General features: G+C 37.7%; 1 protein-coding gene across 6 annotated transcripts in view; it reads right to left on the minus strand.

Moving 5' to 3' along the window:
- GULP1 (GULP PTB domain containing engulfment adaptor 1) overlaps nt 1-26292 on the minus strand; it is a 316944-nt gene that overhangs the window by 177583 nt on the left and 113069 nt on the right. For all 6 annotated transcript variants that reach the window (XM_051848376.3, XM_051848368.3, XM_089329025.1 and 3 more), the window contains one exon: nt 17899-18022. The gene's annotated coding sequence lies outside the window, so the exon portion shown is untranslated. The remainder of the gene's footprint in view (nt 1-17898; nt 18023-26292) is intronic.

Genomic DNA, 26292 nt, shown 5'->3' on the forward strand with positions numbered 1-26292 from the left:
AACAGACACAGGGCTTTCAGTGAATGAAAAGGTTTCTTAATCTGTTCTTAATTTTTAATTAATTAAATTTACCATTGAGGTAGCTCAAATAACTTGTAAGAATTGAAAGATGATTGCTAGTATACCCAAGGATTCCAAAGTGTAGAGTAAAAGCTATGATGTTCTGGCATTTAAAAGTAGAATAGAATGGAAAGATGAAAAACAATACTGTAATATTTAATTGGGTTTTGTAACTTTGCCACCACAATTTTATAAAATGAGATTAGCTAAAGCCTATCTCAACAATATGGAATCACTCCAGAGGAAGATAAATAATCATCAAGGAGAATTCAAAGATAAATGAAAAAGCAGATAGAGAGGGCCAGCGATGGCGTAGTTGATAAAGCCGCTGCCTGCAGCACCGGCATCCCATATGGGCGCCAATTCAAGTCTCATTGCTCCACTTCCAATTAAGCTCTCTGCTGTGGCCTGGAAGAGCAGTGAAAGATGGCCCAAGTCCTTGGGCCCCTGCACCCACGTGGGAGACCCAATGGAAGCTCCTGGCTTCGGGTCGGCACAGCTCCAGCCATTGCAGCCATCTGGGGAGTGAACCAGCAGATGGAAGACCTCTCTTTCTCTCTACCTCTCCCTCTCTGTAACTCTGCCTTTCAAATAAATAAATAAATAAATCTTTTTTTAAAAAAAAAGGCAGATAGAAAATGGGTATAATTCATATAGAAGGATGACTGAAAACACTGTTGCAAAACTGTTAGCAAAAAATAGCTAGGCTAACAGCAAATGACTCTTAACTCTAGTTCATATCTGATAGATGATTGAGGAAATTACACTAGGGGATAAAACAGAAACAAAACTCTTCAGGAAGAAAATCTTTCTCAGTATTAGAGAAGAATAATTTGAACCACGCAAGTTGACATCTGTCATAAACTGAGGTTCTGTTTTATACTCCAAAATTCTATAAGGTCCTCTTTTTTGAGTTTAGTTACTACAGAAAATTCAAAAAATTAAAAAATATTCTAATAGATAGTTGTAGACCTGTTGGCCAAAAAACGTTATCAGCCACTATAGGTAGTAAAGTAATCCCAAATTTGCTGTTGCCTGCATTTGAACAAATCTGGTCAACTCTATAAAAATAACAGAGAAAGTTCTCAAAATGTAAACAACAAAACTCCTGGGGATACAGAAAAATAATGCTTCTGATACTGATATTTGGGTAACTACTCAGAGAGATCCAAGATGTATACTTAACATAGTGTTTTAGCAAAATGAAGAGAACAATCCACCATTAGTATGCATGGACACGAGTGACAGTTTCAGGAATATAGGAAGGTGACCCAGCACTTCAAAGAAGGGATGGAGTTGAACAGAATCCAGTGAAGGAAACACCTAAACTTTTTCTAAGAGTAAGGCATGATGGATAGTGAAATGCACAGCTGTAGTGACAGACGGAATTTTACTCTCATACAGTGAGCCTGGCTACTTATCTATAGACCCCTCTATTGCCTTTCCTCTCCTAAATATATTCTTAGGTATATGAATGCATATTTTAAATCTATAAAATGATGTTCTATCTGAAAATCAACAATTTCCAAAAAATTATTGGGTGCACACTGAAATTATAATTCCAGAGACTTAGAGCACCTGTATGGCGAGGCTGCAATAATATCCTCAAATGCCAGTCATCAACAATCTAACCCTGAGGACTTGAAGCACAGAACAGAGACAAAATGATAAAGCACTGGAAGAAGTCACACCTGAGATTGCAGTCTGTGCGTCTACATTATTCTGAAATTTTAGCAATATGAACAACTAATAACATTTATTAAGAAGCATTGTGGAAGCAGGCATAAGGCACAATGATTAAGAAGCCACCTGGGACATCAGTATCCCATATCAGAGTGCCTGAGTTCGAGTCCTGGCTCTACTCCCAATTCCAGCTTCTTGCTAATGCAGATCCTTGGAGACAGCAAATAATAACTGTTTCTCCACTGTTATATTTGCCAAACATGTTCTGGAATGTTGTTTAATCTATTCATTCCTCAGTTTTCTGAGAGATATCACAATAAAGAGTTACAGCTTTGTGAGGCATTTGTAGGAATTAAATGAGTTATTAGACTCAGCATATGAGAGTACCAATTGTACCAGTACCAGAGACAAAGCTATACAACATAAACAGGTTTTTTGTTTTGTTTTGTTTTGTTTTAAATATTTATTTATTTTACTTGAAAATCAGAGTTACACAGAGAGAGGAGAGGCAGAGAGAGGGAGAGAAAGGTCTTCCATCCGATGGCTCACTTCCCAATTGGCCACAATGGCTGGAGCTGCACCAATCCAAAGCCAGGAGCCAGGAGCCAGGAGCTTCCTCCGGGTCTCCCATGCGGGTGCAGGGCCCCAAGCACTTGGGCCATCTTCTACTGCTTTCCCAGGCCATAGCAGAGAGCTGGATAGGAAGTGGAGCAGCCGGGACTTGAACAAGCCAGCACCCATATGGGATGCCGGTGCTTCAGGCCAGGTTGTTAACCCGCTGCACCACAGCATTGGCCCCAAACAGGTTTTTTATATATCAAATAATAAGATACACTGCGTTTATTCCTTCATCATGTCAGATCATATCTACTCATTACTGACATGGCTAAATTCTATACTAACAAAAATACTGATGAGCTAGCATAATTTAGCAGGTTGGAAAGAGCAATGAAACTCAAAAAATGCCAAGTTTCTTCAGTATTATACTGATGACTATCAGGAAAAGAGAAGAATGATGCTCAACATGCTCTTAACAATCAAGTGAAGGATTTGTTTGAAAAGAAACAGCATGAGCATGACTGGGACTCCGTCAGGCTTGGGAATCATGGGTGAAACAACCAAATAACATGGTATCTAGGTTTGTCAGCAGAAAGTAACAAGACAGCATTAACAAGATAAAAAGCTGACAGTATAACCCTGGAATAAAACAATAAAAGTATTTTATGTTCTTTGTAAACTTAGAAAGTTCAGGAGAGAGTAAAGCATTATTTATGCAGGACCACAGAGGCAGACACATGCACCCAGATCTGGAGACCACATATCCAGTCATTATACAAGCCTGGCAAGCAAGAGCATCATTTGCTAGCTTTTAAAGTAAATTCAATTTATTTTCTAAGTGTGGGGTACAGTGAAGATGAAAAAGTACACTCTTTTACTTCTTAGCATTCAAAGGATTTATTTTGTATCAGAGTCTATTTTCTACAACAATGTTTATACTTTCCCTGAGAAGTGAGGATAAACAATGATACCCTCAAGCCTACACAGGTAAAAATGTTTACTTTTTGCTCAACAACACTTGCCAGAAAATAACTTACTGAAATTGTGAGCCAACAGGGGAGTATTCCTATGAAACATCTGACCATGTTACAGGATACATATTAGATATTAGATTGCAATTTTAGAAAGAACTATACAAAATAATAAACAGAACATCCTCCAAAATATATGTTTTGATGCAAAAATATATAGGTATAATGATGACCTTTGGACCTCATCTTTATTTCTTATTTTTAATACTACTTCTAATGTTTTAAATATGCAGTGGAATCTTAGACTGAAATATTTTACACTAATGCTTGAGTTTAGAATAAATGTCAAAGGGGGCTGGTGCCATGGCATAATCAATAAAACCACCGTCTGCAATGCAGGCATCTCATATGAACACCAGTTCAAGTCTTGGCTGCTCCACTTCTGATTCAGCTCTCTGCTGACAGCCTGGGAAAGCAGTGAAAGATGGCCCAAGTCCTTGGGCTCCTATACCCACCAGGGAGACCCAGAAGAAGCAGTAGGCTCCTGGCTCCAGAAATGCCCAGCTCCAGCCATTGTGGCCATATGTAGGATGAACCAGAGGATGGAAGACCTCTTTCACTATCTACCTCTCTATAACTCTGATTTTCAAATAAATAAATCTTTTTTTTAAAAAAATAACAAATATCAAAGGAATCTTTTTCTTTTCATTTTGTTATGATCTGAAAATAATAACTTTGATAATTTAATTCTTGCATTTGTTAGTATATTAACATTTTGACATTTTAAAACTTCATTGTGAATTCTATAGCAAAATAATTTTGCCTTGCATTCAAATTCCAGGTGTGTGACCTCAGATGAATTATCTGCTGCCTGTTTTCTCCTGTGTTAAGTAACAAAAATAATATCAATGCCATGGGGTTCCTGTGACAACTGTATTAGACTTCTATGCAAAACCTCCAAAAATATTAGCTGCTATCTTCATTACTGAAGGCATCAACTTCCAGATTTTCAACTTCAAATAACTCTACTTCTCCTTAATGTAAATGTCCTGTAGTTAGAATATAGCACTTTTTATGTATTATTGGTAATGAAACTGACAGCACAGAACTAAGTGTGTAATTTTTACTATAGTAATTGCATGTTTATTTTGTTTCCTAATAGTCCATAAACCCTAAAAACATTATATTTTACTCACTTTCATATTTCTTTTTTTTATTTATTTATTTGAAAGTCACAGTTACACATAGAGAGAAGGAGAAGCAAAGAGAAAGAGAGAGGTCTTGCATCATGGTTCACTCCCTAATTGGCTGCAATGGCTGGAGCTGCACAGACACAAAGCCAGGAGCCAGAAACTCCTCCGGGTTTCCCAGATGGGTGCAGGGGCCCAAGGACTTGGGCCATCCTCCACTGCTTTGCCAGCCCACAACAGAGAGCTGAATCGGAAAGGAGCAGCCAGGTCTCGAACCGGTGCCCACACGGGATGTTGGCACCTCAAGCGGCACCTTTACCTGATATGCCAGAGAGCCAGCCCTCATTTTTGTATTTCTTACATTACTTCACTTATCACATAGAACACATCTATAGTAAAGTTTTCCTTCTAGTATTTATGTTAATACATCTGACTTCTCTTGATTTTTCACTTTTCTCTGTGAGGCAAATGATATATTAGGTCACTGATCACTGTGTTTTGTTGTGCAGAAGCTTTTTAATGAAATAGCATCTTTTTCTATTTTCAACTTTGTTGACCAAACTTTTGAGGTCATATCCAAAATTTATCATACAGTCCAATGTCATGGAGCTTTTCGCCTCTGTTTTCTTTTAGTGAAAAACTAGTTTCATCTAGTTTTATGGTTTGGTGTTATGTTTAAGTCTTTCATCTACTTTGACTTGATTTGCATATGGTGTGAGGTAAGGGTATGATTTCAATATTCTTCATGTGACTATCCAGTTTCCCAGCACCATTTTTGAGGATGCCATCCATTCCCCACTGTGTGTTCTTGGCATCTTCGCTGAAAATCAATTTGCTATAAATGTTGGGACTTACTTCTGGGGTATCTCTTCCATCCCAACAGTTCGTCTGCTTTTATGTTGTTACTGTTTTGAGTACTATGGCTTTGTACCAAATTTTTGAAATCAGATAGTATGATTTCTACATCTTTGTTCTTTTTGCTTAACAACTCTTTGGCTATTTGTGGTCTTTTGTGGTTCCACACAAATTTCAGAATTACTTTTTTTCCCCTTATTCTTGATTTTTTTCCTATTCCTGTAAAAAAATGTCTTTGTAATTTTGAGATGCATTGGCTGGAATTTTTTGATTGCTTTAGGCAGTATAGTCATCTTAACAATATAATTGCTCCAAATCATGGATATCCATTTTTTCTTTTTTTAATCAATGTTCTATCATTTTCAGGGTAAAGATCCTTCACCTCTTTGGTTCAATTTATTTCTAGTATTATTTCATTTTCTGTAGCCAGTGCTAGTGGGGTTGTTGTCTTGATTTTTTTTTTTTTTAGATAATAGGTGACTGGTATAAAGAAATGCTAGTGATTTTGTATGCCCATTTGTATACTGCAACTTCACTGAATTCATTTATTAATTCTAACGGTTTTTTGGTGGTAACTTTATGGTTTTCTACATATAGGATCACAAATCAAAAAAAAGACACAATTTCACTTACAAAAGAGTTCTTTGATTCTCTTCTGTTTTTAATTATCTGATCACTCCACTGGTTTTGTCCAATCCAAAGTCATATTCTCACCATATGTTCTACAGAAGATCAATGAAGTCCTACATGTTTCAATAATTGTTTGTTTTGCCATTTTCCAGCTAATTGATTTTCCTTGTTTTCATTGCTTTCCCAGGAATCTGGGGCCTGCCATACCTGAGTGTGGTGCAGTCTTGGTCCTGGGACCACACTCAAGTTTGATTAAAAGTTCTCCTCATGTGCAAATATTAAGCTGTGGCTTCTTTTTTCAAATATGATTGAATCTCCTTTTATGGGTTTCTCACTTTTTTCATATTCTGGGGCTTCTGGCTTATTTTCCAGCACATTTCTGAATTGAATTATCTATATTTACTTTTCTTTCTATCCGTTGACTTGAGGTATGGTAGGAGATCACCATGTGCTTGTTTTATCATAAGAAACAAAAGTAGGGCCGGCGCCGTGGCTCAATAGGCTAATCCTCCGCCTTGCGGCGCCGGCACACCGGGTTCTAGTCCCGGTCGGGACACCGGATTCTGTCCCGGTTGCCCCTCTTCCAGGCCAGCTCTCTGCTGTGGCCAGGGAGTGCAGTGGAGGATGACCCAGGTGCTTGGGCCCTGCACCCCATGGGAGACCAGGAGAAGCACCTGGCTCCTGGCTTCGGATCAGTGCCGTGTGCCGGCCAATGGCAAAGGAAGACCTTTCTCTCTGTCTCTCTCTCTCACTGTCCACTCTGCCTGTCAAAAAAAAAAAAAAAAAAAAAAAGAAACAAAAGTCTGTAACTGTATTTTCAAAAAACAATTTAACACCAAGTGTGAGGACTGTTTATAAAACAGAATACTGAAATTTTTATTAATAATTAAATTATCCTGAAAACTTTCTATGGTTGTCTTCCTTAGTGTTAACTAGGACACAAAACTAATGTATTTGCTTTACTTTCTCAATGTGCTATTTTCAGCCTTTCTATCTAAATATGAGATTTCTGTTAGAAACTCTTTATGATGATACATAACAGAAAATGTGCATGTAAAACTATGAAACTGAAGATCACATGGAAGTGGAGAGCAGCTAAGCAATCTTAGATGAATGAAATATTGGGAGGTGGGAAGAACTAACATGTGGGAGAGATGAGATATGTAATATGTTCAGTATACAGCTGAAGTTAAATTCTCTCACAGGGAGTGACAAGGGAATACTGACAAGGAATTTGAGTTTTAAAAAATTTTTTCAGTAAGTTTTAAATCTACAAAACATAAAATGTGAAGTAGTACAAAGAGTTCCCATATATCTCACATTCAGCTTCTATTATTTACACTTTATATTAATATATTTGTCACAATTTATAAACCATACCCAGCTTTGATTAAAATAATTTCTCTAGTGTTAATAGATGCCTTCTTCATGAAGTAGAATAAAGTAGACAGAGTAAAGGTTACACTTAGGTTCTGATCCCATGTCTGCTATGTGACTTTGAGCAATTCACTTTACCTCCTTGAGCCTAAGCTCTCTCATGTGTAAATTGAGTGTCATATCATATGTGTTCATTATGCAGCATCTTAGAACAATGTCTGACACATACTATGCAATACATAAGCACTGACCACTACTATCATCATAATCATTACTACAACTACTACCATTGAGTATTCTATGGCAGATCTTTGAAAATCAGACAGGGGGTAGACAGTGGTGTAGCTCTCTGGTATGGCCTGTGAAAGCAGAGGAAGATAGCAATAGGAGATGGCCCAAGTCCTTGGGCCCCTGCACCCACATGGGAGACCTGGAGGAAGCTCCTGACTCCTGGCTTTGGATCTGCAGCTCCAACCATTGTGGCCATCTGGGGAGTGAACCAGCAGACGGAAGACCCCTCTCTCTCTGCCTCTGCCTCTGCCTTTGCCTCTCTGTAGCAACTCTGCCTTTCAAATAAATACATAAATCTTTAAAAAAAAAGAAAAGAAAAAAATCATGCAGAAGCTTAAAAATTTCACTAAAGAATTGCAGAGAGGTGAAGCCCAAAAACTACAAGCAGATAGACTTTTTTAGTGGAACTGCAAGTTTATTGTTAAATAGGGGGATTAAGTTGAATGTTTTTGCATAGTCTAATTAATGCATATAAGGGATGTAACTGACTTTGAAAATTCATCCCCATTATAATCTAAGCTTTTATTACCAGAATCTGTTAAAAATTCTTTGAAAAGAAAGCAGGCATACTTATTGTATAGTCATTAACAACAAAAGTATAATTCGGTTTTGCAATTTATTTAAACAGTAATATTTCATACTTCATTGCAGGTCAAGATTAGAAAATAATTTTATTGATGTGTCAAAGTAAGCAATGCTATTTAAACAATTAACAAAAAAAAGAAAAAACCTTGTATACAAGCGTTGAACAATTTTCCTCATTGGAGGCGATAAGCTGTATTTGGCCACTTATTAAAAATAGTTTAAATATGATTTTTTTAAAGATTTATTTTATGTATTGAAAGAGAGAGGTAGAGACAGAGACAGAGACAGAGAGAGTGAGAGAGAGGGAGAGAGAGAAAGAGGAGTCTTCCATCCACTGGTTCACTCCCCAGATGACTGCAATGGCCACAGCTGCTGCTGATCCAAAGTCAGGAGCCAGGAGCCTCCTCAGGGTCTCTCATGTGGGTACAGGGGCCCAAGCACCCAGGCCATTCTCCGCTGCCCTCCCAGGCACATTAGCAGGGAGCTAGATGGTAAGGGGAGAGGCCAGGACTTGAAACGGTGCCCACTTAAGATGCCAGCAGTGCAAGCCAGGGTTTTAACCCACTGCACCACAACACCAGCCCCTAACGAAGATTTGCAAGTTCGAATTGCCTCTCTCAGTATGATCTGCAGTTGCTTGAAATTCTGAGGCTGGAGATGGGAAGGGGTGACTGACAGTGAGAATGGAAGAACATGCAAATATGTTCTGTTCTCACAGAACGACCCATGGGTATGCAAAAACAGATTTAATATTAAAGCTCTAATTTTGCATTCCTGAAATCTAAATACCATTTAAGTCTAACAGAATTTAGTAAAATCTGCATGGAAATGTTATGTCTAATCACCTTGCACAAGGCAACCTGGCATCACTGATGACAACCTACCAAAAAAAATCTATTTTCTCAATGTTTTATTCAGTTGCTCATTCATAGATCAATATGGTTTTCACAGTCAAGAGAAAAACGCCTTAATCTAAATTTGTGTTCTATTTTCTGTTCATAATTAGTATTTTCTTCTGATTTATTAGAAAATCCTCAGGTCAGCACTGTGACATAGTGGGTAAAGCTGTCACCTGCAGTGCCGGCATCCCCATGGGTGTCGGTTTGAGTCTCAGCTGCTCCACTTCCAATATAGCTCTCTACTATGGTCTGGGAAAGCAGTAGATGGCCCAAGTCCTTGGGCCCCTGCACAGGCATAGGAGACTTGGAAGAAGCTCTTGGCTCCTGCCATCTGGGAAGTGAACCAGTGGATGGAAGACCCCTCTCTCTCTCTCTCTCTCTCTCTAACTCTCTCTCTCTCTCTCTCTGCCTCTACCTCTCTGTAACTCTGTATTTCAAGCAAATAAATAAATATTTAAAAAAAATCCTCTCACTTATCAAGAGCTATATAACTTAACTAAGGATGTGCAATCCATATCCTGATATTTTTGGTTTTTTTTTTTTATTTTATAAGTTTCTAACTCAGATGGTAGAGTTATCCTCCCACAACTCTCTTTTCCTCCTAAATCAAGAGATATCCTGAAAAATACAAAATTATGAAAATACTATTTCAGGCACATTTTATGTGCTAAAATTTATCCCTCAGAAGCTTTGTTTTCTCACAATAAAAGTGTATTCAATGAACACACTGCTCTTTACAAATGAGTTAAAAATAATTTTTTATGTTGAAGATTAAAATTACTCAGAAACAGAGCTAATATTTAATTACATTGGCTTATAGTATTTATCATTAACAATAGCCAGATAGATTCAACTATGGCCTAATTTTGTTTTTGTTTTTTTCACTTATCATGTCACAATGATTATTTCCTATGCCATTAAAAATATTTCTAAATGCCATTATTAACTTCAGAATATTCCTTTACTGGATCCAGCAACAGTACATTCTGTCTTCAAATATTCCCAGTAATTTCAGGGAGCATTTATACACTAAGATTTCCTTACTCAACATCACCAGTTTAATAGACAACAGGATAAATCCTACTTGAATATACTCATTTGTATGTCCCACAGCAGCCACATCTAACAGAAATATAACACACACACACACACACACTCACACACCTCTTGCATTCTCAGAGCCTCCAACTATCATCTACATAGTCTCTGAAGCTAGCAATCTGGGCCATCATCAGATTCTTCTCTTATCACCCTTTGCTTCTAATTCACACAAAATCAGTTCCACCTTTGTCAACAGACTAGAATTTTGTTTATTGTTCTTAATGCTCAATATAACCATCTCCAAGCCTCCATAATTTCAGACCTGGACTCTGACAGAGTGTCCCACCTTGCAATTCTTTCCTCAGTATTTTGCAAATACTCCTTATTTCCACAATGCATCCTTTGTGATTTTTGTAAAACACAAATTGGCTTAGGTCATTCTCCTGCTTTAATCCCTGTTGGTACTCCACCACATTCAGGAAATGTCAGATTCCTTCCATATCCTCTTATCGTCTGTCCCATGAGCCCCTTCACTATTATCTATCCTCTCCACCTCTTCCCCAGATCCTTCCAGGAATGCCAACATCACTGTATATCCTTCTATTGTGAGTTAAGCCTCAAAATCATGCGCAATAAGAATCTAACAGTGCTGCCTGGTTTGGAAAGAGGGTCTTCTTTGCAATTGTAAGCATATCAGTACCTTGAGATAAAAGCATATTGGATATAGGGTGTGCCCTAAGTCCTCTGACTGGTGTATTTATCAGAAGAGGAGCTGCTACAGAGACACACAGAAAAAAAAAAAAAAAGAAAGAAAAATATGTGTGAAGATAAGAGTCTGAGATTGGAGTTACTCTGCTCAAGTAAAGATCACTAAAAGCCATCAGAAACTGAAATAAAGATTAGCTCACACAGCCTTTGAAGCCATCTGACCCAGCTGACACTTTAACCTTAGAATTCTAACTTCATGACTGTTAGACAATGAATTTTTATTGTTTTAAGCCATCCAGATTATTGTTTCTTGTAATAGTAGCCCTAAGAAAATTCTCACTAGAGTATAAGCTCCACACACCAAGCAAGGAATTCTATTGTTTAGTTTTATGCTGACTGACAAAAATAGTAATTGGCATACTGATGTGGGAAAAGTCAGGGAGATAGACAGTTCACCAGCTGGAGTCCACACCTTCCCCACCCCTGTGTAATCCTATCAACCCACCTGTCAACCAACTGACCCCTCCTCAGGATGCACCTCTCTTTACCTGTGACCTAGGGACAGTATCTCATAACCATTCCCCTTTTTGAAACGCAGAAGCAGACTGGTGAAGGGGAGGGGGCTCTCTTTCTCTCTTTCCACCTAGTGGACCCAGGACAAACAGAGCAGGGTATGAAATTCCCCTTTTTAACTTTCCTGGCCCATTCCACCTAAATGAAGCCCCCATGTGTCTCTGTATTCTCACTTTGTAAATAAACCTTATCATACTGCATACCATGTTTGTGCCTGTACTTAGAATTACTCTCTAAGTAAAAAAGCAAGAGCCTGGGGTATTAATTTTGGCCCAACCTACCCCACAACAATATAGTAGACTATTAATGAATATACATATAAAAAAGGAACAGATAAATTTTCCATGACAGCAGACCAAGTTGAGACCTGAGCAGTTATTTTTGAGTCTATGTTCATTTCATTCCCAAAATCTTTTATTATTTGAAACTTTACTGCTATTATCGTTTTATGGCTTCTGAATAACTTCTGGGGAAGGGTTTCAGTATACATCAATTATTTTTCACTTGCTGCACAATGACTTCTCATTCTGGTCCCAGAACTCTGAAGTTCCTTTTGGGAACCCATTCTCTTCATGTGCAAGCAGTCTTGGGAGAAGATTTAACCAAGTGTTACGATTCCTGAAAAAGGACTAATACTCCAATTCAGTCATTTAAGTCCTCATGAAGTGAAAGTAAGAGGAATTAAATTAAAACACTACTGGTCCAGATTTAGCTCCATGGCCAAATCCTTGCTCATCTTTGCACCTCCTGCTCTCTGGATCACTGGAACAACCTGGCGCCTGTCTGTTCTGAAGATTGTTTCATCTGATTACCCTCTCATGATATGAGCTAACCCATATCCTTTCCACAAAATTCCTTTTTTGTTTAAATGGCCAGAACTAATTCCTGCTACTTGCAATGGAAGAACAGTAATTATACAATTCAAATGTAAATTTGATTGGCACACAGCACAGATTGCTTATATAAATAGGTGTGTTTCACAGATGGTCATCTGATCAAAAGTTCCTATTTTAGATTCTCAGGATACCTAACTGGTAAACTATGCAATTTAAAATTCATAGCTTGCCATTTTCATTCTTTGAGACAGCTACTTTCATTGTCTGATGTACTGTACATATTAAGGTCAATCCTACTCTTCACTCTCGTTTATATCGTTATTCACATTTATAAACAAGTATTATTTTTTTTTGACAGGCAGAGTGGACAGTGAGAGAGAGAGACAGAGAGAGAAAGGTCTTCCTTTTGCCGTTGGTTCACCCTCCAATGGCTGCCGTGGCCGGCTGCACCGTGCTGATCCCAAGCCAGGAGCCAGGTACTTCTCCTGGTCTCCCATGTGGGTGCAGGACCCAAGCACTTGGGCCATCCTCCACTGCACTCCCTGGCCACAGCAGAGAGCTGGATTGGAAGAAGAGCAACCGGGACAGAACCCGGTGCCCCGACCGGGACTAGAACCTGGGGTGCCGGTGCCACAGGCGGAGGATTAGCCTATTGAGCCATGGCGCCGGCCCAAGTATTATTTTTAAAATCTTTTCTTTTTTCACTGAACTATATTTTTTCAATGTAAACCATGTTATAAAAGCAAATTAAACCTTTTTATAAAGAAAGTTACCTTTAAGTAAATAAAGCTTTGGTATAATAAGTGGTACTCTGAATGGCCTGAATCATTTAAAGATTAAAAGAGACCCAGTTTACCAACTTGCAACACAGAGACAAAGACATTTGATGAGCAACCACCTGGTTAGGTCTCATTATTTCATCTTAATTGTAATTAATTTTGAAGGAATCATTCATTAAAATTACATATTACATAAGTAAACATAATTTTATTCTTTAATTCTCTTTATTAAATGAAAATAACATTACATAGGTGGTGACTAATTTGAATAGTTAACATAGAAGTATTTTTTACATATATGTGTATACATGTACTGAATTAATCTTTCAAAGGACAATGAAAGCAAAATGGCTTCCTCAATTTCTTCAATGGCTTAAAAGATATTTTCTTTTGTACTTAAATGCTAATGAAGCATGTCTTCAGAGTGATCTGAATTTATTTTCCACTGAGATATCCCTCAGATTTTTTTTCAGTTCAGAGTGTTGTTAATCTTATTTACTGCAACAGAGGGAGCAGAAGAAATTGTACTTCCACCTTCTTTTTACTATGTCCTGACTATTCTACCACATGTTTGCCATTGATTTATGCTGCTCCTCACTTTGAAAGACTATCACATTCTTCACACTTTCTGTCTCAAATATGATAACGCTCATAACAGTGTCCTTTTGACTACTAACATCTTGAAACCACACTATAGTCACATTTAAATCTAAATCTTCCTTTATGGAAGTTTTTAAAACTTTTTATTTTGTAAACTTTCTTGGCCATTTACCACCTCTACACCTTTATAATAAAGTTACAGTTGTCTTCATTCTACCCTTAAATTGCGTGGTCATCCTTAATAATCAAGTTTCAGCATGTCTCTACTAATCCCTATCTTCCTGCTTAAGTTCCCTCTTTTGGGTCACTCTGTCTGGTCCTCCCTATGTAGTGTATGCCTCAGAGGAATTTTACAGGGGAGAATTTTATTCCCCACTATGCTTCTTTGTAACTTCACCTGCTTAGTCATCAACCTATGTGGTAACCTGGGCTGGCACTCTCTAACTTAAAAAACATCTTTGCTAAGTCTCTCATCATGAAGGCTCATTGTCTAAATTAGGCCTATCAGATAAGACTCAAGGTTAAGAGTTATAGAACAACTATCATTCCTTATGCACAAGAACAAAGCAACAGTATATATTTGACCAGGGAGAGGTCCAATCTAGCAGACCACTGGAAAAGGGAACTGATCACTCCCTGGGAGTGCTATTCTGACAAATATACCTGAGGTTACAGGTGTGGAAGGCTGAAGGAGCATGAGTAATATATGCTAATACCACTGTCATCTTCTTCCCTTCCCTGTGGGCTTCAGTGCCACAGACAAAGAGAGAGTTTTGAGACATCTCCAACTCAGGAGAGATAAGACCTGACGTATGCTTCCGTCTTTATGCTCTCGTTCCAGCCAGGAGACAAACCATCTACTTTATTTCTTTGACTTCTGAACTAAAAGAAAAATGTCTCATCTTTTTCTACACCACCATCTGTCCTGCTTGATATTTCATTCATTAGCTCTGGGTTAACAGCCAAAACTGCCCCCTCTCTTCCTATATCGTCCTCCTCCATTCTGCTAATCCCTTATTTCTCTATTCTCAATTGGATGGCGGGCCAATTAATGGCTGCTCTACACAGTGATCTTCCATCAAGCAGACCCAGCAGGCCAGTACACTGGTTTTCAGGTGCAAAGTCAGGGCTTTGGCAAAAGTCAGCTTATGAAGAGCCCTGGCAGCTCTGCCAATCAAGAGTTGGGTCTGGAGTCGAAGGACTCTCAGGTCAGAGCTTCAGACCTTGTTGGCTCTAAGCTAAAAAGCCCTTCACTTTGCCCAGCTTCCAAAGTAACCACGACCGCTGACAGAATGGCCAAGTAGGGTCAGAAACATTGCAGGCCTAACTGTAAATTTCCTGTTAAGAGATGCCACCTGGCCAACTCTCTTCCCAGGCCAGCTGAGTAATGGAACTCAACAGGGTGCCTCCCTAAGGAGGTTCACACCTCCCTTATGATGTACCCCATGTGAAAAGATGGAGAAGTCTGGGCTTCATAACTGGCAAGACCATGGAGCCCATCTGATTATTGTTAAGCCCCTTTTGTCAGTTTCCACTTGCCTCTAAATGGGAAAACTTGCTCATGGTTTAGACAGCACCTTAGGTCCACTAACAATGACTCTGTCCTTTGTTTTAGACCCTGTCTAGCCCATTTGATGCCTCATTCCTTTGTAATCACACCCACTACTCTTACATCAATGACTGAACTCCCAATCGTGTGTATTAATGGTCCTTTCCCCCCACCCCCAACTTAAGCATTGGATGATTATTCAGAATTTTTCTACAAACTCCATCTCTCTCCCTCCCAATGGAGAACCTTCATCATGTGATTAATGCCACACCTAGGAACACTGGCTACTATTCTCACCCTAGCTTTTATACTATGTTGCCTGTTTAAGTGTTTACAGGAGGTGATAATTAAATGAACCAAAGCCTTCACCAACCAGGCAGTCAACCAAATGCTACTACAGGGATATACTCGGCTCCCCCAGCGAGAGACCATGACTTGAAATGTCACCCCATCAGCAGACAGTGACTCGTCAACCCATGTCAGCAGGAAGCTGCTCTAGAAGACAGATCATCGTCCTCCCACTCCTCTGGACTTTTAGGGCAGATATAGTCCCATAAAACACTTGTTTTATAAAAATCAAAAGGGGGGACTGTGCCATCTTATCTGTGGCATCTTAAGCCCCAGGTGCTATCGTAGGCTCTGGCCCCATTGCCATCTTGCACAATAAGCTTCAATCCTAAGCCTAGCCTGGCTTGCTAGAAGTCAGGTAACCAAATGACCCAACTACAAGTGTTAGCTCCACCCCCACCTTAACGGGATTCGCTGCTCCAACTTCCTTGCCTCTGCAAAGGTATATAAGACCTGTTCTCCTAGTACAGTCTGCTGTTCTCTCCTGCATGGGGAGGCAGCCTGCTGAGCTTCTCCCACCTGACAATAAACCTTTTCCCTTACTCTGGTATTTGGTGTGTTTTGTGGTGGCCTTTCATACAGGTCACTGTTTATGAAGTGCTTCTCAATTTCCAAGGTGGAGGTGTTATCATCATCAACTGTTCTTCTGTTTACTTCTTTGTAAGCACTTAATATTTCCCACCTGAATTGAATATATAAACTGAATTGTGTTTCTTTTTAAATTTTTATTTATTTTTATTTAAAAGGCAGAAAGACAGAGAGACAAACAGGGAGAGACAGACAAGGCAAGGCAAGACAAGACAAGTCAAGTCAAGTCAAGACAAAAGAGAGCCACCATATACTGGTTTAGTCCCCGAAGTGGCCACAACGAAAGCCAGGACTGGCAAGTTCTGTCTTCCATGTATGTAGCAGTAATCCAAATACTTAAGCCATCATTTGCTAACTCTCCGGATGTACATTAGTAGGAAGTTGGATTGGAGGTGGAGTTAGGATTCAAACTCAGGCAATTCAAGACAGGATGTGGGCATCATAAACAATGCCCTTAACCATGGCACCAAATATCCTACCCTGAAATGTGTTTTTTATCTTGCAGTCTTTTATTGAAGGATAGAAAGGACAAGGAACTATTTTTACCATAACTACTATCATTGCCTGAACATATATAATCACAATGGTTAGGCTTGGAGCAGTAATAATTTTAATAAATATTAGTTGGATAAATATATAATTGTTATCACTTATAAATGGTGCATTTTAAACAATGTAGAATAATTGTCTATATAATATTCACTTTTCTTATAAGCTTATCTATGTTGGGAAATGTATTTGAATAAATGTGACTAAGGGAAGCTACTGCTTGCAATCAAAATTTAGGTCTTAACTTAAAATTTTTCTTCATCGCAAACTAGTTTTTATCAGAGCAAATTTTTGGATAAGAAAATATTAGTCAGTTAATCAACAAGTATTTCCAAACTACCAAATGAAAATGCTTTTAATTACCATTTGTGGAGGTAAACTCAGTAATAAGAATAAATTCTTGAAAACAACATAGTCACTAAAACAGAGATGTTTATTTTAGTAACCATACAAATGTAAAATGAGTGATGTGTAGATCAATGGCTATTAAATGAATAAAAAATAAACATAACCTAAAATCTTTAAAATTGTTTATAGTATAGTATAGATGAAATGGAAAAAATGAACCCTTAATTAATATTCTCAAAGAATAGGGCATAATAGATTTTTTATAAAAATGATAAACATAGTCAACAAAAATAACATTATCACAACTTTGTTTAAAGAAAAAAACCAACAACAACAAAAATAATATAGAACAAAATGATACAGTGCATTTAAAAAAACAGACTTCCCTTGTTTTTTTTTTTTTTTTTTTTTTTTTGGACAGGCAGAGTGGATAGTGAGAGAGAGACAGAGAGAAAGGTCTTCCTTTTTGCCGTTGGTTCACCCTCCAATGGCCACTGCAACCAGCGCGGTACGGCCAGAGCATCGCACTGATCCGAAGCCAGGAGCCAGGTGCTTCTTCTGATCCCCCATGGAGTGCAGGGCCCAAGCACTTGGGCCATCCTCCACTGCACTTCCCTGGCCACAGCAGAGAGCTGGCCTGGAAGAGGAGCAACCAGGACAGAATCCGGCGCCCCGACCGGGACTAGAACCCGGTGTGCCAGCGCCACAGGCGGAGGATTAGCCAATTGAGCCACGGCGCCGGCCACCCTTGGTACTTTTAATTTCACTTTTATGTATTTTACCATTTTCCCCAACAAAACTAAGTTAGTGTCAGATATTCAACATAAAAATTTCCTATACTTTGAAACCTGGTGAAAAGTATATGAACATTTCTTCTTACCTGTGTTTGTTCAAATATAGTTGAAAGAATATAGACACTTGATTTTTATGTAGCTTCAATCACACAGTTTCCATCAGAATTCTTCTATCACTTTCCAATGTATATCAGATGCAATCACATATAACTGAAAATAAAATTAAAATCAGAATCAGAATTAATAAATAATTACATTTATGTGCATTTAACTTAGAGTTACAAAATATCTCTTAAAATTGTAAAAGTTCAAAAGTAATGTCAAATATTAGGGAAACAATAATAAAATACAAACCATTCCATAATAATGGTAACATTACTAATTGCTAATGGTGACAAATAGCAAGATGGCTAAATAATGAGCTAAATGTTGGAACTCATATATATATATATGTGTGTGTGTGTGTGTGTGTGTGTGTGCCCCTATTAAAATACAAGGATGGTGTGGATATTGTGGCACAATGTTGCCTGGGATGCCTACATCTCCTATTAGAATGCTTGCGATCAAGTCCCAACATCACTTCCAAACCAACTTCCTGTCAATGTGTCTAGGAGACAGCAGATTATGGTTCAAGTACTTGGGTCCCTGCCACCCATGTGAGAGACCAGAATGGAGTTTCAGGATCCTGGTTTCAGCCTAGGCCAGCTCCAACTATTGTGGAAATTTGTGGGGTGAACCAGCAGATGGAAAACCTCTTGTCTCTCCCTTTCTCTCTGTCACTATGTGTTTCAAATAAATAAATAAGTTAAAGCTTAAAACAATAACACACAGTGACAACTGGTTGTCAGTATATTTCTCCCTTGAGCTCTACAACCAGCCTCAGTCTCCCTTTCACAGAATGTCTAATTAGACTAGCTAAGCACACACCCTGTTCATGACGATTAAGAAGATGGAACAGAATTTCAGAAACACTTCTATTTTCATTTTCATTCTATTCCAACAGCTATGGAAAGGCATTTGGATACCTTATTATTTTATTCTTTATTATGCTTTAACTAGAAGAGACATATCAATCGTTTTAAAACTTAAATTTTTATTCTAATCAGAAAATGAAAAAAACCTTCTACTAAGACACAAACACAAAAATTACCTTCCCCTTAATTCAGTAATTTCAAAGATACCGCTAACAGCAATTCAAATAATATCAGAAAAATTCATGGTGTTATATTTATTCCTCATTAAAAACCAAACAGAGCTGTTTGGGGGTGTTTTAACAGAAATAGAGAAATACATATGCAATTGTTTGTCCTGCCTTCCACCATTTTTTTTACACAAACACCTTGATACAGACATTGGTGATGGCAGACCTATATTTTTTACTTTCTTTAATGGTAGGCATATGTTAAATATTATTTTATTCCTGACCCACTATCTGCATCTAAGCCATCTAAATATCCTGCAAACAATTCTACCCTAGCCCCAATCTTGTTTGGAAGTCTGTTTATCTACTTGTTCAATATTCTGTTTCATTTTCTAACATAACTCTAGAGAGAAAAGAAGAAGAGATCTAACTATAATTTGTCCCAGGGTAAACCATGAGTTAATAATTCAAGTACAGAAGTTTATTCACAAGATGATCCCAGGAAACACAAGCAGAAGAGAAAAGAAGTGATATGACTAGTAGAAGACCTCGTACAAATGGAGCGTTATCAGTCCTATCAACACTATTGGTGACTGCTGCTTAACCCGACTGGAGAAAATCCAACATCCAGCATAGATGAGGTATGTGAGAGTAAATACTTACTTAAGGTATACTAAGCTGATCTTCTGTATATTAAGATAATCAAAAATGAATCTTGATGTGAATGGAAGGGGAGAGGGAGTGGGAAAGGGGAGGGTTGTGGGTGGGAGGGACGGTATGGGGGGGGAAGCCATTGTAACACATGAGTCGTACTTTGGAAATTTATATTCATTAAATAAAAGATTAAAAAAAAAAAAGAATTCATGGAAAATGAAATGAAAAGATAAGCTTATTTTGCTACAAAAAATGAAATTGAAATCCAGGTGGCAATGTCGTGGTGCACTGGGTGCAGCTGCTGCTTGTGACACCAGCCCAGCATCCTATGTCACAGTACTGATTTGAGTCCCAGCTGCTCTGCTTCTGATCCTACTTCCTGCCAATGCACCTGGGAAGGCAATAGATGATGACCCACGTTTAGTCTGCTGATGCCCTATGGGAGACCTGGAGGGATTTCTTCACTCCTGGGTTTGGCCTGGCCCTGCTCTGCCTGTTGTGGGCATTTGGAGAGTGAATCAATGAATGGAAGACCTCTATCTTCCTTCCTCTTCTGATGCTCTACCTTTCAAATAAATAAATCTTTAAAAATTGAAATCCTTGCATAGGAATAACCTTGAAAAGTTCTTGGAACATGTGTATTACGAAAAAACTGCTCATAATCTTCAATTATTTTTTTCATTGCAACAAGCTTATCTTTTAATTCTATTTTCATACTTTTTAAAAAAAATACTGTCCGGCCAGCTCTCTGCTGTGGCCCGGGAGTGCAGTGGAGGATGGCTCAAGTCCTTGGGCCCTACACCCGCATGGGAGACCAGGAGAAGTACCTGGCTCCTGCCACCGGATCAGCGCGGTGTGCCGGCCGCAGCGCGCCGGCCGCGGCGGCCATTGGAGGGTGAACCAACAGCAAAGGAAGACCTTTCTCTCTGTCTCTCTCTCTCACTGTCCACCCTGCCTGTCAAAAAAAAAAAAAAAAAAAAAAAGTACTGTCCTATCTCACCTGAGAAATGAGAAAACTGGGATGGTCACACACTAACTGCCTTTAACCATCAGCAGAGGACTGCCTGCTTTGATTGGCAAAGTGGTCTCTGGTGGTCAAAAAATACTCGAGGCAAAGAAATGCAGAGGTCTGTGTTGTGCATTCTGGAAGTGTAAAAGGTAGCGCTAAGGGAGAGCATTACAGGAGGCTCAGCACCAGCATCTATTACAGAAGACAACAATTTTAAAATCTGAATTAAAACATGAGCATAATATTATGGGCTAATATTTTAAGGCCATTTACAGGTATTTCCTAATTTTATGAAAAAAAGTATGTTTGTCTGCCCAGTGGTAGTATTATTTATTAAAATATACGGTACTGTCTTTCCATTTGCTGAATCTTAGGGTGTATGAATGATCAATTCAATTCATTTTTCCTCAAAGTATAAAGGTTACTTCATTATATCTTTAGGTCTGTTCATCTGGAGAGTAAATTTCAAACATGACATACAGCTAAAAGATCTGATTTCCAGATTCATCTGCTAGGTCATGTTTTCTATTTGTTTTAGATGAGAAGAAAGAAAAGGGGATAAAAATTAGTTATTTTTTAAGGATAACTAATTTTCCTATTTATGTTGTAGCAAATATCCATGTGACAAAAATCAATTTAAGAAAAATGATCCATGATAACGTAAGTAGCTGTTAACCAATCTGTTCAATAAATCCCATTCCAATGTATTAAGAATAGCAAGTATTTGCTTAAAATGATCAATTCAAGCTAACATTCCATAGCTTTTATTTCCATCTCAGATTGACTGAAAACAAAACTTACTGTAGGAAATATTTTTCAAACTTGAATATTTTATGCAATATGACAGAATAAAGAGAGTACAAAAATACCCACATCAAAAAACAAGAATGAACTTGTGCCTACTTCTGTCTGTCTTCTTGCAGGAAAATGACATATGCTCTGAACTGGGTCTATTATTCCATGTCTGATATGATTAGATTTATTCACACAGCATTTTGAATATTCTTGCAAAAAATGAGATTGGCTTATGAGCTGTTCTTTTAAGCATATTTTTATTTTTAAAATATAAAATCCTGATTTCCAATTCAAATGATTCTTAAAGTAAAAACATAATATGCACAATCTGATACTGTTTAGCCACCATTTATTATACATTTTCATTCAAATTGGAGATATATGTAAAATTCAGTGAAGCCAACCGTTTCTTTATCAAAACCTTCACTTTTCCCACCAGCACATTTTAAGAAAAAAATTAACAATGCAACACGATTAATGCTTTAATTCGTTAATGAAACATTTATAGGGGCCAGTATTTGGCATGAGTTAAGATGCTACCTGGGATGCCCACGCCTGCTGTCAGAGTGTCTATTTCAAGTTTCAGCTTCCCTCCTCAGGAAGCAGTTCCCCACTAGTAAGCACCTCAGAAGGCAGCAGATTATGTCACAAGCACCTGGTCCCTGTCACCCATGTGGGAGACCCAGACTGAGTTCTGGACTTCTGACTGTGGCCTGGCCCAGCCCTGGTTGTTACAGGCATTTGGGGAGTGAAGCAGCAGGTTGAAGATCTCTCTCTCTCTCTCTCTCTCTCTCTCTCTCTCTTTCTGCCTTTGAAATCAAATGAAAATAAATTAGTAAAAATACATAATTTTTCACAATGACACTTTTATATCTTTAAATATTCCACACAAAACCAAGTTAAGCAAACAAGTCAGGCCAAAATGGTATTTCTATTTGTCATCAAAAGAACTACAACCACTATTATCATGATCTTAAAATGCTGTGAAAATATTTTTCATTTTTATTTTTCATTTTCACTTACGTCCAAGAAAGTAACAATATTACACTCTATGTTGCAAAAACTGTTTTCTTGGATATTCATTAAATATCTTCTATGGGCTCCTAAATTCAAAACTGAAAAATCAGACTTCTGATTCTAATTTTCTCTTTTTTCTTTTTGTTGCTGTTGTTAGTTTGTAGAATGACTTTAATCAAGGAAACAATGCAATCTTTAATTGCTCAGGTCAGAAAGCTGGCATTATTAATTCCTGTTATTCCCTTACCATCCTCATGCCGTTAAATCAGAATAAATTCTACTTAATATGGCAGCAGTCATTTAACTTCCTCTCCTAGTTTACATCCCCAACAACGCTAGTCATCCATCTTTTCTCTAACAAGCAATCTTGCTATGTCATCCTTTGGACAAAGTGAAAATGCCTTACGGTATCTTTAGGGTGTGGTCTCAGACATTTTTATGCTAACACTTTAGGCAAATGGTTCAAGCTGGTGACTTGAGAGCACTGCCCTAAGTGAATGGGAGCAACAATCTGTGCATATTGGTTCCCTCACCAAGGCAGCCGTGCACATACAGTCATGCCAACGCCCACACAGAAAGGAAACTGGAAAAGTAAGGTGGTTCACTTAACCAATACTCACTCAGCACCTACTGAATGCCCAATTGTTTAGTTGTGAGAGAGAAGTCCATATCCTCCTTTGTATTTGTCAACTTAATAAGGACTATGTCAGCATTAAGGTCAAGTGCTGCATCAATGCATAAAAGGTTCAGGAAGAACTTTCTTAAAGAAATGGAACCATGAGCCTTCTGTTTAGATGCTGTGCAGTGGAAGCTGGAAAAGGCCATAGTTGGCATAGGGAAGAGAATAAACAGCAAAGGAATAAGAAAGATCATCCCAACTTCATGGGCAGAAAAATAGTGTATACAATTTGAAAACAGGACACTTTTAGCAGTCTTATTTGAAACTTTAGTGATGAGGCGAGGCCACTTCAGAAAGACTCCTGAGTGCCATGTTATAAAAATTTGATTTTACAATTAAGGTGATAGAAGCATCATAAAAACAGGAAAATGATGTGACATGATACATGTTCATGAGGCTAATGTGGCTTTGAAGAGACACACAGGGATAAGAGGAAAAAGGCAGATTTAGAAATTTGTGTACATTTATTTATTAGACAGTCAAACAAAATAGAAATAGACTGTGGCACTTGTATTTGTAAAATGTAAAACTAAAAGGATCCTTGGAATTTAATTTATATAGGAATAGAACACAAAAGACAATGCTGATCCTAGGTTTTCTATTCCCAGAGATGTCAGCCAGGAGAGAATTCACATCGCCTGTTCTTGCTCCATATGCAGGATATGTTCTGTAAACTCTGCTCTCAGTATGATAAGAAAGAAAGTGGCAGTAGATAAGACATGCCAAATTCTTTTAAAACACAAATTTTAATTTACCAATTTAAAAACAAATTCAGTCCCAATTGTTTCATCTGCAGTTGACAGGAAAATTTCAGCAGTTTTGAAGCTGTTAATAACAGGACACTTTTCTAATCAAAAGAAATAGATCAGTTATCAATTCATTCACTCCTTTTGCTGAGATCAACAGAAAATTCAAGTCCTTACCCTTGAAATTTTTGATTATTACATTTTTAAATCTACATGCGTTATCCCAAAGTCTTTGTTATTCTTTAAGATTAACTCTTTACAATTATGACTTCTCATTTATTGAATCCTTTATGGAAAACACAAGAAAGGAACTGAGATTAATCAAAACATGTGACACTAGCCCCCATGTTAAAAATTTACTTCAGTTTATGAATGATATATAGCAGAGTGAAATTACTACCAGAGTAGGGGAACTTCTAATGTGATGGAATTCTAAAACAAAAATCAATCCAATTAAAGAGGAAAGGCTGCCAATCCCTTTGAATATTACACAAAACAGGATGAAAATTACTGGAGCAAATACTTTTCTGAGAAAATTGGGTGAAATAAATTCTCAGAGGAGAGAAGTACGCAAATTTCACTTATTTTCCTAATACTACACATAACAATTTTTAACAATTTGTATTAATTCAATGGGATAGCTGAATTATAATATAAAACTAGCTCATAATATTGGTTTTCATTTGCATTTATTTTTGTAATAGTAGCTTTTGGCTCATTTTTTCCTATGAAGGTTTTTATGCTTTCCTCAACTTTTATGGTGTCTTTTATATAATGAAGTAAATGGAGAAAGAGGAATTTTGTTTTTGTTCATCCCTGCTTTTGATGCTTTTTTTCTTCCCCAGTAGTAAAATATCCTTTGACAGAATAAGTATTTAATGAAAAATAAGCAAATTAGTAAAAATTGTTAATGATTTTTCTAAAAATTAGATTTGTGCACTTATTCTAGAATGTTTAAAATATGCACTATCTACAGAGAAAAACTAAAAGCAACATTAAATGATCCTCCAAGAGATAACTATTAATTGCATTTTTTCTATTTTTTATTTTGTTATTTTGTTTAAGGAATGTAACTTCATGCATTTAATATATACAAAATTAAGAACAGGATGCTTCTTCCTCCCCTACTCATACTCTTTCCCACTCATTCTCCCTCCTTTTGTCTTCCGCCCTCTTCCTTTCCCATTCTTATTTTTTTTCAGATATCAATTTTCAGTTAATTTTTATACTCATAAGATTAACCCTACACCAAGAAGAGTGTTCTCTGATTAGTGTAAGAAGAAAAAGAACAAAAACAAGCAAACAAGAAAAATATTGTTCCCTAACAGTCAAGGCAAGGGCTGTTCAAAATTGTGGCATCTCAAAGTGTCAGTTTCACTCCTATATATTACATTTTAAGTACTCTATTAGTTACCACAGATCAGAGAGATCATGTGGTATTTTTCCTTTTGTGACTGGCTTATTTCACTAAGTATAATGGTTTCCAGTTGCATCCATTTTGTTGCAAATGACAGGATTTCATTTTTTACCACTGTGTAGTATTCCATAGTGTATATAAACCGTAATTTCTTTATCCAGTCTTTAGCTGATGGACATCTGGGTTGATTCCTCTTCTTAGCTATTGTAAATTGAGCTGAAATGAACATGCGGGTACAAATAACACTTACATATGCTGATTTCATTTCCTTTGGATAAATTCCCAGGAGTGAAATTGCTGGATGATATGGTAGGTCTATATTCAGCTTTCTGAGATACCTCCATATTGTCTTCCACAGTGGTTGTACCAGTTTACATTTCTGCCAACATGGATTAAGGTACCCTTCTCCACACATCCTCACCAGCATTTGTTGTTTGTTTATTTCTCTATGAGAACAATTATAAGTGGGGGTGAGTTGAAACCTCACTGTGGTTTTAATTTGCATTTCCCTGATCGCTAGCAATACTGGGATTTTTTCATGTGTCTATTGACCATTTGAATTTCCTCTCTTGAGAAATGTCAGTTCAGTTACTTTGCCCATTTCTTACTTGGACTGTTTGTTTTGTTGTTGTTGAGTTTCTTGAGTTCTTTATATATTTTGGAAAATAGCCCTTTGTCAGTTGTATTGTTTATAGATATTTTCTCTCTTTCTGTCAGTTGCCTCTTCATTTTGCTGAGTGTTTCTTTTGCAGTACAGAAGCTTCTCAGATTGATGTAATCCCCCTTGTTAATTTTGGCTTTGATTGCCTATTTTGTTTGTTTTTTGTTTTTTGGGTTTTTTTTTTTTTTTTTTTTTTTTTGACAGGCAGAGTGGACAGTGAGAGAGAGAGACAGAGAGAAAGGTCTTCCTTTTGCCGTTGGTTCACCCTCCAATGGCCACCACGGCCGGCGTGCTGCTGCCAGCACACCACACTGATCCGATGGCAGGAGCCAGGTACTTATCCTGGTCTCCCATGGGGTGC

The sequence above is a fragment of the Oryctolagus cuniculus genome, chromosome 3 (assembly GCF_051225735.1).
Source record: "Oryctolagus cuniculus isolate XC-2025 breed Fujian yellow rabbit chromosome 3, ASM5122573v1, whole genome shotgun sequence".
Taxonomy (NCBI): Eukaryota; Metazoa; Chordata; class Mammalia; order Lagomorpha; family Leporidae; genus Oryctolagus; species Oryctolagus cuniculus.